Here is a 9,415-nt window from a genome sequence, read left to right on the forward strand (position 1 = left end):
ATCCTTCAGGAGGTAGGACTGGGAAAGTGCTCAGGATACCATGGTCAGAAAAGACTTCACAGGCCAGGGGAACTTGCTTTGGGTGATGAGAAGGGTACCAGCTCAGACAGGTGAGAAGCAAAGGCCTTCTCTTACGGGAGCTAAGGCCCAGAGGTGGGATCCCAGAGGGACAGGACTGAAAGGAGAGGGGAGGGCAGGCCCAGGAGACCCAGATTCTACTGGGGACTCAAGCACAGAGGGATCCATTGGATGGACGCCGGGTCAGTGTGCACTTACTGTCCAGTATTCAAGGCCTGTACATAGCGAATTTTAGAAATGTTAGTAGTTGGGGCTGGGCGTGGTGGTTTACGCCTGTAATCCCAGCACTTTGGCAGGCTGATCACCTGAGGTCAGGAGTTCAAGACCAGCTTGGCCAACATGGCGAAAACCCCACTCTACTAAAAATACAAAAATTAGCTGGGTGTGGTGGCAGGTGCCTGTAGTCCCAGCTACTCGGGAGGCTGAGGCAGGAGAATCACTTGAACCTGGGAGGCAGTGGTTGCAGTGAGCCGAGATCATACCACTGCACTCCAGCCTGGGTGACAGAGATTCTGTCTCAGAAAAAAAAAAAAAAAAGGAAATGTAGGCTGGGCGTGGTGGCTCACGCCTGTAATCCCAGCATTTTGAGAGGCTGAGATGGGAGGATCACCTGAGGTCAGGGGTTCGAGACCAGCCTGAGCAACATGGTGAAACCACTTCTCTGGTAAAAATATAAAAATTAGCCGGATGTAGTGGCACCCCACCCCGTAATCCCAGCTACTGCAGAGGCTGAGGCATGAGAATCACTTGAACCCAGGAGGCAGAGGCTGCAGTGAGCCAAGACTGCATCACTGCACTCCAGCCTGGGCAACAGAGTGAGACTTTGCCTCAGAACAAAACAAGTAGATGTTAGTACTTGGTTCATTTAAGAAACAATGGAGGAAAAAAAAAGACAGACTCTCACGTTTAAAGAGAAAAAAACCAAAAGCCAAACCCTAAGCAAAAAGACCCAGGGAGAGTTAAACCACAGAAAGTGTAGAAAGAAGCTGTGCTGAGGGATTTAATAAAATTTCCGAATCATAAAAGTACACTGGGTGGGGTCTGGGAAGTGAAAGATACAGTCATCAGTATCATCCTTTTCTCCCCCAAAGAAACCAACAAAGAGCCACTCAGAACTGAGGAACGCTGGCTGATGCGGGAAAAGGTAGGGGAGCAGCCCCGGCACCTGTGCTGAAATCTGGCTTCTCTCCACTCAGGTGAATGAGCTGGGAGGCGCAGCTTCAGGAGCGATTTGCAAGAGATGCACTCGGAGCTCAAGATGGACAGCAGCCTGGCCAACAGCTTCTCACCCTCTCTGGGCAACAGTCTTTCCCAAACGAATAGTGGACAGAACAAGGCTTTGGGGGCTGGAGTCCCAGACTGGAGCTCCGCCCGCCCCCCTCCCCCCACCCCTTCCCCGAGCCCTGAGACCATGAGACTGTGAGAACGTAGGATTCCATCTCAGGCTGTAGGATTCCATCTCAGGCTGTAGGATTCAGAGCAAGTCCCTGACCTCTCTCAGCCTCAGGACCCGTTCGTGAGATGAGAGGACACACCTGCACCCTCCAGGGCAGCTGCAAGGTGGGAGGATGCAGCGTCCTAGTCAGTGTGCCTCTATCTGTCCATGTAGTTTATTCGTAGAACAAATAAGAAACTTGGACACGCCATGGCCGTGAGAGTGGGCTCCTAGGGAGGAAGCACGCTTTCTCTGTCAGTTCCCCCACCAGCAGCCTCCCATCTGGCTCTCCTGGATTCTTGGCGTTGAGACTCAGTCTGAATTCAGGAAGGATGCGGGAGTTAACAGGCTTCCTGGGCTAGCCTGGGAGCTACCCCACACAGGCCGTGGGAAGGTGCATCCCCATCTCAGGAGTTCCACTCAACAGATTTACCAGCAAACTCACGATCCACGTCTGTGAGTGGGAGGTTTCTGCCAATAACAGCCAATGCCACCACTTTGGCAAATCTGCCCTCTGAATTTCAACGTGTAGTTGCTGGAATTTGGTTTTTAAAATATGTGCTTGTGCGCATGGTGGGGAGGGAGTTAAAAACACATGCCCTTCCTAGATATTGTCTATTCTTGGAAATGCTAAAGCCATTCTCCAGAGGGAACTCAGCAGCAGCAACTACAGATGCCAAATCTAAGGGCTTGAACCCCAGCTCTGCCACTTAGTAGATGTGGATTTGGAGCAACTTTTTTGTGTGTCCCTTGGCCTCAGTTTGCTCACTGTAAAATGGGAGTTATTGTGTGGATAAACAAGATAATGCTTGCAAAGTGTGAAGGCTGAGTCCGGTGCATTGTTAAGTATTAAATAGGAGAGATTGGCCAGGCGCGGTGGCTCACATCTGTAATTCCAGCATCTTGGAGGCTGAGGTGGGTGGATTACTTGATGTCAGGAGTTCAAGACCAGCCTGGCCATCATGGCAAAACCCCGTCTCTACTAAAAATACAAAAATTAGCCAGAGGTGTTGGCGGGTGCCTGTAATCCCAGCTACCTGGAAAGCTGAGGCATGAGTATCGCTTGAACCTGAGAGATGGAGGTTGCAGTGAGTCAAGATCGCACCACTGCCCTCCAGCCTGGATAACGGAGCGAGACTCTGTCTCAAACAAAAACAAAAACAAAAACAAAAACAAAAACAAAAAAAACAAGGAGCATTTGTTAGCCGTTTTCTATTCCATAAATACTTACTGAGTCCAGCATTTAGAATCCCAGGATATGGTGGTAAAAAAAAGACACACACACACAAGAAGTGAGAGGAGCTAGACAATGTGAGGCAGGCAAGTAAAGTGCTGGGGGGAGAAGGGTGATAAGGGCCATGGAGAGAAACGAGCCAGGCAGGGGGAAAGAGTGGGAGAAGTTGCAATAGGGTAATTAGGAGGACCCACGTGAGAAAAGTGATATTGAGGCAAAGACCTGCAAGAGGTGAGCAACCTAGCCATGCCATACTGGGAAAGCGTGTTCCAGAAAGAGAGCCCCCATGCTGCTGCTGCTGCCGCCACCGGACCTCCCCTCCCACTAGGGCTGAGGGAGACAGGGGTGCCGCTCTGGGCTATTCCCAAAGGGGCTGCTCTTGGCTTTGTCCCGGCTGATAATTTACTCACTCCCAAGACCTCCAATTCTTCCTGAGGATGCCCCTCGCCTTGGTGGTCGTGGTGGTCTTGGTCGGGCACCAGCTGTTTATTCCCGTCTCAGACCCTGCCCACCCTGCCAGCTCTGCCCCCATCTGCCACTTGGCTTCCTCATCCCTCTGCCCTTGAGCCACGAAGAATGTTGTGCCTTCCTTGAAGCTCTGAGGCTCTCATCTGCCTGTGGCCTTGGCAGGTGCCATTCTCCTAGCCCGGACTCTTCCTGGCTTTCTCAACTCCGTCCCTTTCCCCCTCAATTCCTCCTTCTCTGCCAGGTCTCAGCTTAGTCACCCTCTCCTCCCCCAGGTCTTTGCTGACTCCCCAGTGCCCACCCTGCTGTCTGCCCTGGACGCTTTATCCACTGCAGCCTCTACCCGCCCCATCATAGCATTTAACACAGGGTTCCACTAGACCCCATGTTACTGAAGGGCGGGGACTGGTACTGTGCCGCCCTATGGGAAGCGTGCCACGAATATTTGCTAAAGGAACAAGTAAAAGTGGGGATATGTCTCCTCCTCCCAACCACTCCCCATCGCAAGCTTACTCCCCCACCCCCACCGATCCCACTCCCCCGGAACCCAGGAGAAGCTTATCCCTTCAGGGTTGTGCACTCTGGGCAGCATTTCCTCTTCTTTCCAGAAGCTTCCTGATAATATAAGTGAAGGAAGAAGCACAATCTTCCTCCCTGGAGGAGTGAGGGTGGGAGGGGGCTTTTTTTCTGGGGGCGCTAATCAGTTATCTGGTCAATGAATCAGCCAAGGAATTCCTTCTCTCTCTCTCTCTCTCTTTTTTTTTTTTTTTTTTTTTTTTTTGAGGCAGAGTCTCGCTCTGTCACCCAGGCGGCAGTGCAATGGCATGCTCTTGGCTCATTGCAACCTCCGACTCCCAGGTTCAAGCGATTCTCATGTCTCAGCCTCCCAACTAGCTGGGATTACAGGCACCCACCACCACGCCTGGCTAATTTTTTTTTTTTTTTTTTAGTAGAGATGGGGTTTCACTGTGTTGGCCAGGCTGGTCTTGAACTCCTGACCTCAAGTGATCTGCCCACTTCAGCCTCCCAAAGTGTTGGGCTTACAGGCATGAGTCACCGCGTCCAGCCTGCCAAGGAATTCTTCCAACCACCGTGGGTGACATGAAAGAAATCACTAAGTTCTAGAATTACCTTGTCTTTCATTAGTATCAAAGAGGTCCTGAGTACTGGAAATGGAAGCAAAAGCCCAGAAAAAAACTAGAGAGTGAGAAAAGAAACTCTAGATGTTGATATTTTTGCATTGACATCATTTTCACTCTGCTCTTCCGAGGGTGAGCCAATAATGGACTTATTGCCTCCCAAGGGGCTCCTGGAGGTGCGTTCCTGCTGTTCAAAACAGGGACACCAGAGGCCTGATCCCATGGAACAGTGAAGAACAAAGGAAGGGCTTGAACTAATCTCTGTCCTTGTAGTGGATGTGTGGGAACCTGCACCCCAATGCACACTCCCTCCAGGATGAAGGAACTTATTTTTCCAGTGGCCAGGAGCGTGGGCTGCCAGCCAGTCCCTCTCCTTTCCCTGGGGCAGCCAGCACCTAATGACTGGTTGATAGGGGGTTACAAAGGGACCAGCACTTCAGGCTGAGGTCCCTGTTGCATCCATGTTGCCCAATTGGCTTCCTGCACACCCCGTGACCTTGTTCCCAAGAGCACCTCCCACACACCCCTACATGCAAATCTTCATCTCAGGAACTGTTTCCAGGGAACCCGACACAAGACAAACCAATATTTCAGAACTGTTAATACAAAAACTAGCCAGGCGTGGTGGCACATTCCTGTAATCCCAGCTACTCAGGAGGTTGAGGAAGGAGAATCGGTTGAACCCAGGAGGGGGAGGTTGCAGTGAGCCCAGATCGCACCACTGCACTCCAGACTAGGTGACAGAGTCTCACTCTGTCTCAAAAAAAAACAAAACAAACAAACAAAAAAAACCAACAAAAAAACAAAAACAAAACAAAACAAAAAAACAACTGCTATGTACACTGTATGTCAGCTCCATCATGGGTCCCACTGAGAGGTGTGGGCTAGCCCCGGAACCTGTACCTGTCATTGTGCACCTAGGGGAATGCATTGAGAGGTCAAACGACTGATTTCTAGTGACCTTTGAGGACAGAGAGATTCGAGGCCATAGCTAGCCCCCAGAGAGCGGTGGGACCTCAGGATTCCCAGGCTGGAAAAGTTCTTTTTTGGCATTTTAATCCAGGGCTTGGCAGCCTTCACCATTCGGAAGTTCTTCCTCACTTCAAAACCGGAATCCCTCCTTCTGTAATGTGTCCCTGTTTCCTCTCCCTTTTCCTCCATGGAGCTGTGTTCTTGCCAAGAAAGAAAGTTAAAAGGGAACAAAGGCATATGGTTTTTCCATTAAGACAGACACCCACATTTTAGGGAAGCCAGAGGAAAGCGTTCAAATAAGGGCAATGGAAATACATTTGCATGACACCAGCCTTTGAAACTGAGTTTTAAAAAGGTAACCACAACAATGAGTGCCCCTCTTTGCCCAGGTTATTACATTTGGGGGATAGTAAGAATGTATTGGAGACCCCCTACTCAGAGGCAGGTTACTGCAGGAGAGCCCTGGGTTTGGAGTCTGACAGCATGCATTCAAAACTTGTTTCTGCCACTCACTAGCAGCGTGATCATAAGGAAAGGTGTTTGTCCTTCAGAGCCTCAGTTTCCCTTATTGTACAATAGGGGACATCAGCTACACCATGTTCATCTGTGTCACCGGTTTGTTGAGAGAGTTAAATTTAAGGGAAGAAAAAGTTGAGCAAACCATGAAGCACTGTAGAAGTGTTAATAATCAAGATTGAAATCCAGAACAACTGCCTGAGCAACTACTAGGTACAACGTCCTGTCATATATAAATATTTTTGAGAAATTGACAAACTAATACTAAAACTCATATTAAAATGCAAAAAGACTTAGAACAAATAACTTCAAAAAAGAACAAAGTTGGAAGACCAATGCTACCTGATTTGAAGTCTTATAATAAAACTATAGTAGTCAAAACAGTGTGGTATTGGCACAGAGACAGACCAATAGATACATGGAAGAGATGAGCATCCAGAAACAACAGATCTACACATATGAATAACTGCCTTTTTCTTCCTTTTTTTTTTTTTGCAGAAGCATAAGGGAAATCGCATGGAAAAAAGATACTCTTTTCAACAAATGGTGCTGAGTTCGAGACCAGCCTGGGCAACATGGCGAAACCCCCATCTCTACAAAAAATACAGCAATTAGCCAGGCATGGTGGTGGCGGTGCATGCCTGTAGTCCCAGCTACTCAGGAGGCTGAGGCGGGAGGATCACTTGAGCCTGGAGGTCGAGGCTTCAGTGAGCCAAGATGGTGCCACTGCACTCCGGTTTGGGCCACAGAGCTAACCCGTGTCTCAGAAAAGGAAAAAACAAACAAACAAAACAAACGATGCTGGGACAATTGGATATTCATCTTCTAAAAAATGAACTTGAATCCATGCTTTGTGCCATAGAAAAAAATTAACTCAAACAGATCACAGGTCTAACTGTAAAACCTAGAACTACAAAACTTCTAGAATAAAAAAACATAAGAGAAAACCTTTGTGACTTTGGGTTACACAAAGATTTCTTAGATGTGGCCCTAAAAGAACAGCCCATAAAATAAATGGATAAATTGAACTTCTTGGAAATTTTAAAACTTCTGCTTTTTAGGAAATACTGTTAAGATAATGAAAAAATAAGCCACAGATTGGGAGAAACTATTTGTAAATCATATATCTGAAAAAGGACTTGTAGCCAGAAAATAGAAATAACTCTTTTTTTTTTTTTTTTTTTTTGAAACGGAGTTTTGCTCTTGTTGCCCACACTGGAGTGCAATGGTGCAATCTCAGCTCACTGCAACCTCCACCTCGTGGGTTCAAGCGATTCTCCTGCCTCGGCCTCCCATGTACCTGGATTACAGGCACCCGCCATCATGCCTGGCTACTTTTTAAAATATTTTTAGTAGACATGGGGTTTTTGCCATGTTGGCCAGACTGGTTTCAAACTCCTGATCTCAAGTGATCCACCCGCCTCAGCCTCCCAAAATGCTGGGACTACACGCGTGAGCCACTGTGCCCGGCCAGAAATAACTCTTAAAATTCAATAATAAGAAAACAAACAACCTCATTACTTCTTTAAAATGGGCAAGATAGGCCAGGCGCAGTGGCTCACGCCTGTAATCCCAGCACCTTGGGAGGCCAAAATGGGCGGGTCACTTGAGGTCAGGAGTTTGAGACCAGCCTGGTCAACATGGTGAAACACCATCTCTACTAAAAATACAAAAATTAGCTGGGACTGGTGGCGCACCCCTGTAGTCCCAGCTACTCAGGAGGCTAAGGCAGGAGAATTGCTTGAACCCAGGAGGCGGAGGTTGCAGTGAGCTGAGATTGCACCACTGCACTCCAACCTGGGCAACAAAGCAAGACTCCATCTCTAAATAAATAAATAAACAAAAATCGGCAAGAGATTTGAACAGATACATCACCAAAGAACATACACAGAAGTCAAATAAATATATTCAGAGATGCTTAGGGTCGTCAATCATTGGAGAAATGCAAGTTGAAGCCACAGTGAGACACCACAACACATCTCTTAGATTGGCTGAAATTAAAAAGACTGACTATTCCAAGTGTTGTCAGGGAACATGTGAACATAGAACGTGGTACAACTACTTTGGAAAACAGTTTGGCAGTTTCTTTAAAAGTTAAATGTATGCCTACTACAATTTGAGTCTTCTTCTAGGAATTTACCCAAGGGAATGAAAATATATGCCCACACCAAGACTTGCTCACAAATATTCATAGCAGCTTTATTTGTAATAACCCAAGGCTAGAAACACACAAATGACCATCAGCAGGTGAATGGAGAAGCAGCTGTAGCAGCCAAGGCTGAAGCCCTCTGAAGTGTGCACTAGGCTGGAGGCTTGGGAGCCTCTGGGCAGGGATGTTCCTGCTGGGCTGACTCTAACCTAGAGCTGGCCAATCCCATTCACCTGGTCCCTCTAAGGCTGCCTGCCTGAGGCCCTGGCAGCAGGTAGGAAGTCTGAAGCCTGGGTTTTGAGCACTGACCTTGCCACTGCTTGCCGTATGACTTGCAGCCGAACAGAAATACGAGGCCGCCTTCAATATCACTTACTCTGGAATTCCCCTTCACCTCCTACGCTCCCATCAGAACCTTCCCATGCTGGGCTGTTTCTGCTCCATGAGGACAGTGACCTGCTCGTTCACTTGGCACACAATAGGTGTTCAATAAGTGTTTAACTACTGATTGAAGCACCTACTGTGTGTTAGGCATTTGGCATATAACAGCTCATTTAATTTCTTTTTTCTTTCTTTTTCTTTGCAGCACTCAAGCTGAAGTACAGTGGTTTGACCATGGCTCACTGTAGCCTCCTGGGCTCAAGTGATCCTCCCACCTCAGCCTCCCCAGTAGCTAGGACCACAGATGCACATCACCATGCGCAGCTAATTTTTGTATTTTTTGTAGAGACAGGGTTTCACCATGTTGCTTAAATTGGTCTTAAACTCCTGGGCTCAAGTGATCCTCCCGCCTTGGCCTCCCAAAATGCTAGGATTACAGGCATAAGCCACTACACCTGGCCCAGTTCATTTAATTTTTTAAACAACCTTGCACTGTGGGTTTAATCACGCCCATTTTAGAGATGAGGAAACTGAAGCTGAGTGAGATGACTTAAGTTGTCCAGAGACACACAGCTTTTAAGAAGTGGTGCTGGCATTTGTTTTGTTTTGCTTTGTTTTGTTTTGTTTTTGAGACAGAGTCTCTCTCTGTCGCCCAGGCTGGAGTGCAGTGGTACAATCTTGGCTCACTGCAACCTCCATCTCCCAGGTTCAAGCAATTCTCCTGCCTCAGCCTCCCAAGCAGCTGGGATTATAGGCGCCTGCCACCATGCCCGGCTAATTTTTGTATTTTTAGTAGAGACGGGGTTTCACCATGTTGGCCAGGCTGGTCTCGAACTCCTGAACTCAAGTGATCTGCCTGCCTCAGCCTCCCAAATTGCTGGGATTACAGGTGTGAGCCATCACGCCCAGCTGATGCTGGCATTTGAACCTGGCTTCTTAGTGAGATTCTGAAGACCCTGAGCCTATTGCCACATTGGGTTCTCTGAGCCTGTAATGTGAGGACAACCTTCCCTTTCCCTCCCAGGGCCCCATAGAGCAGAGCCGAG

This window comes from Pan paniscus, chromosome 7 (genome assembly GCF_029289425.2).
Source record: "Pan paniscus chromosome 7, NHGRI_mPanPan1-v2.0_pri, whole genome shotgun sequence".
Taxonomy (NCBI): domain Eukaryota; kingdom Metazoa; phylum Chordata; class Mammalia; order Primates; family Hominidae; genus Pan; species Pan paniscus.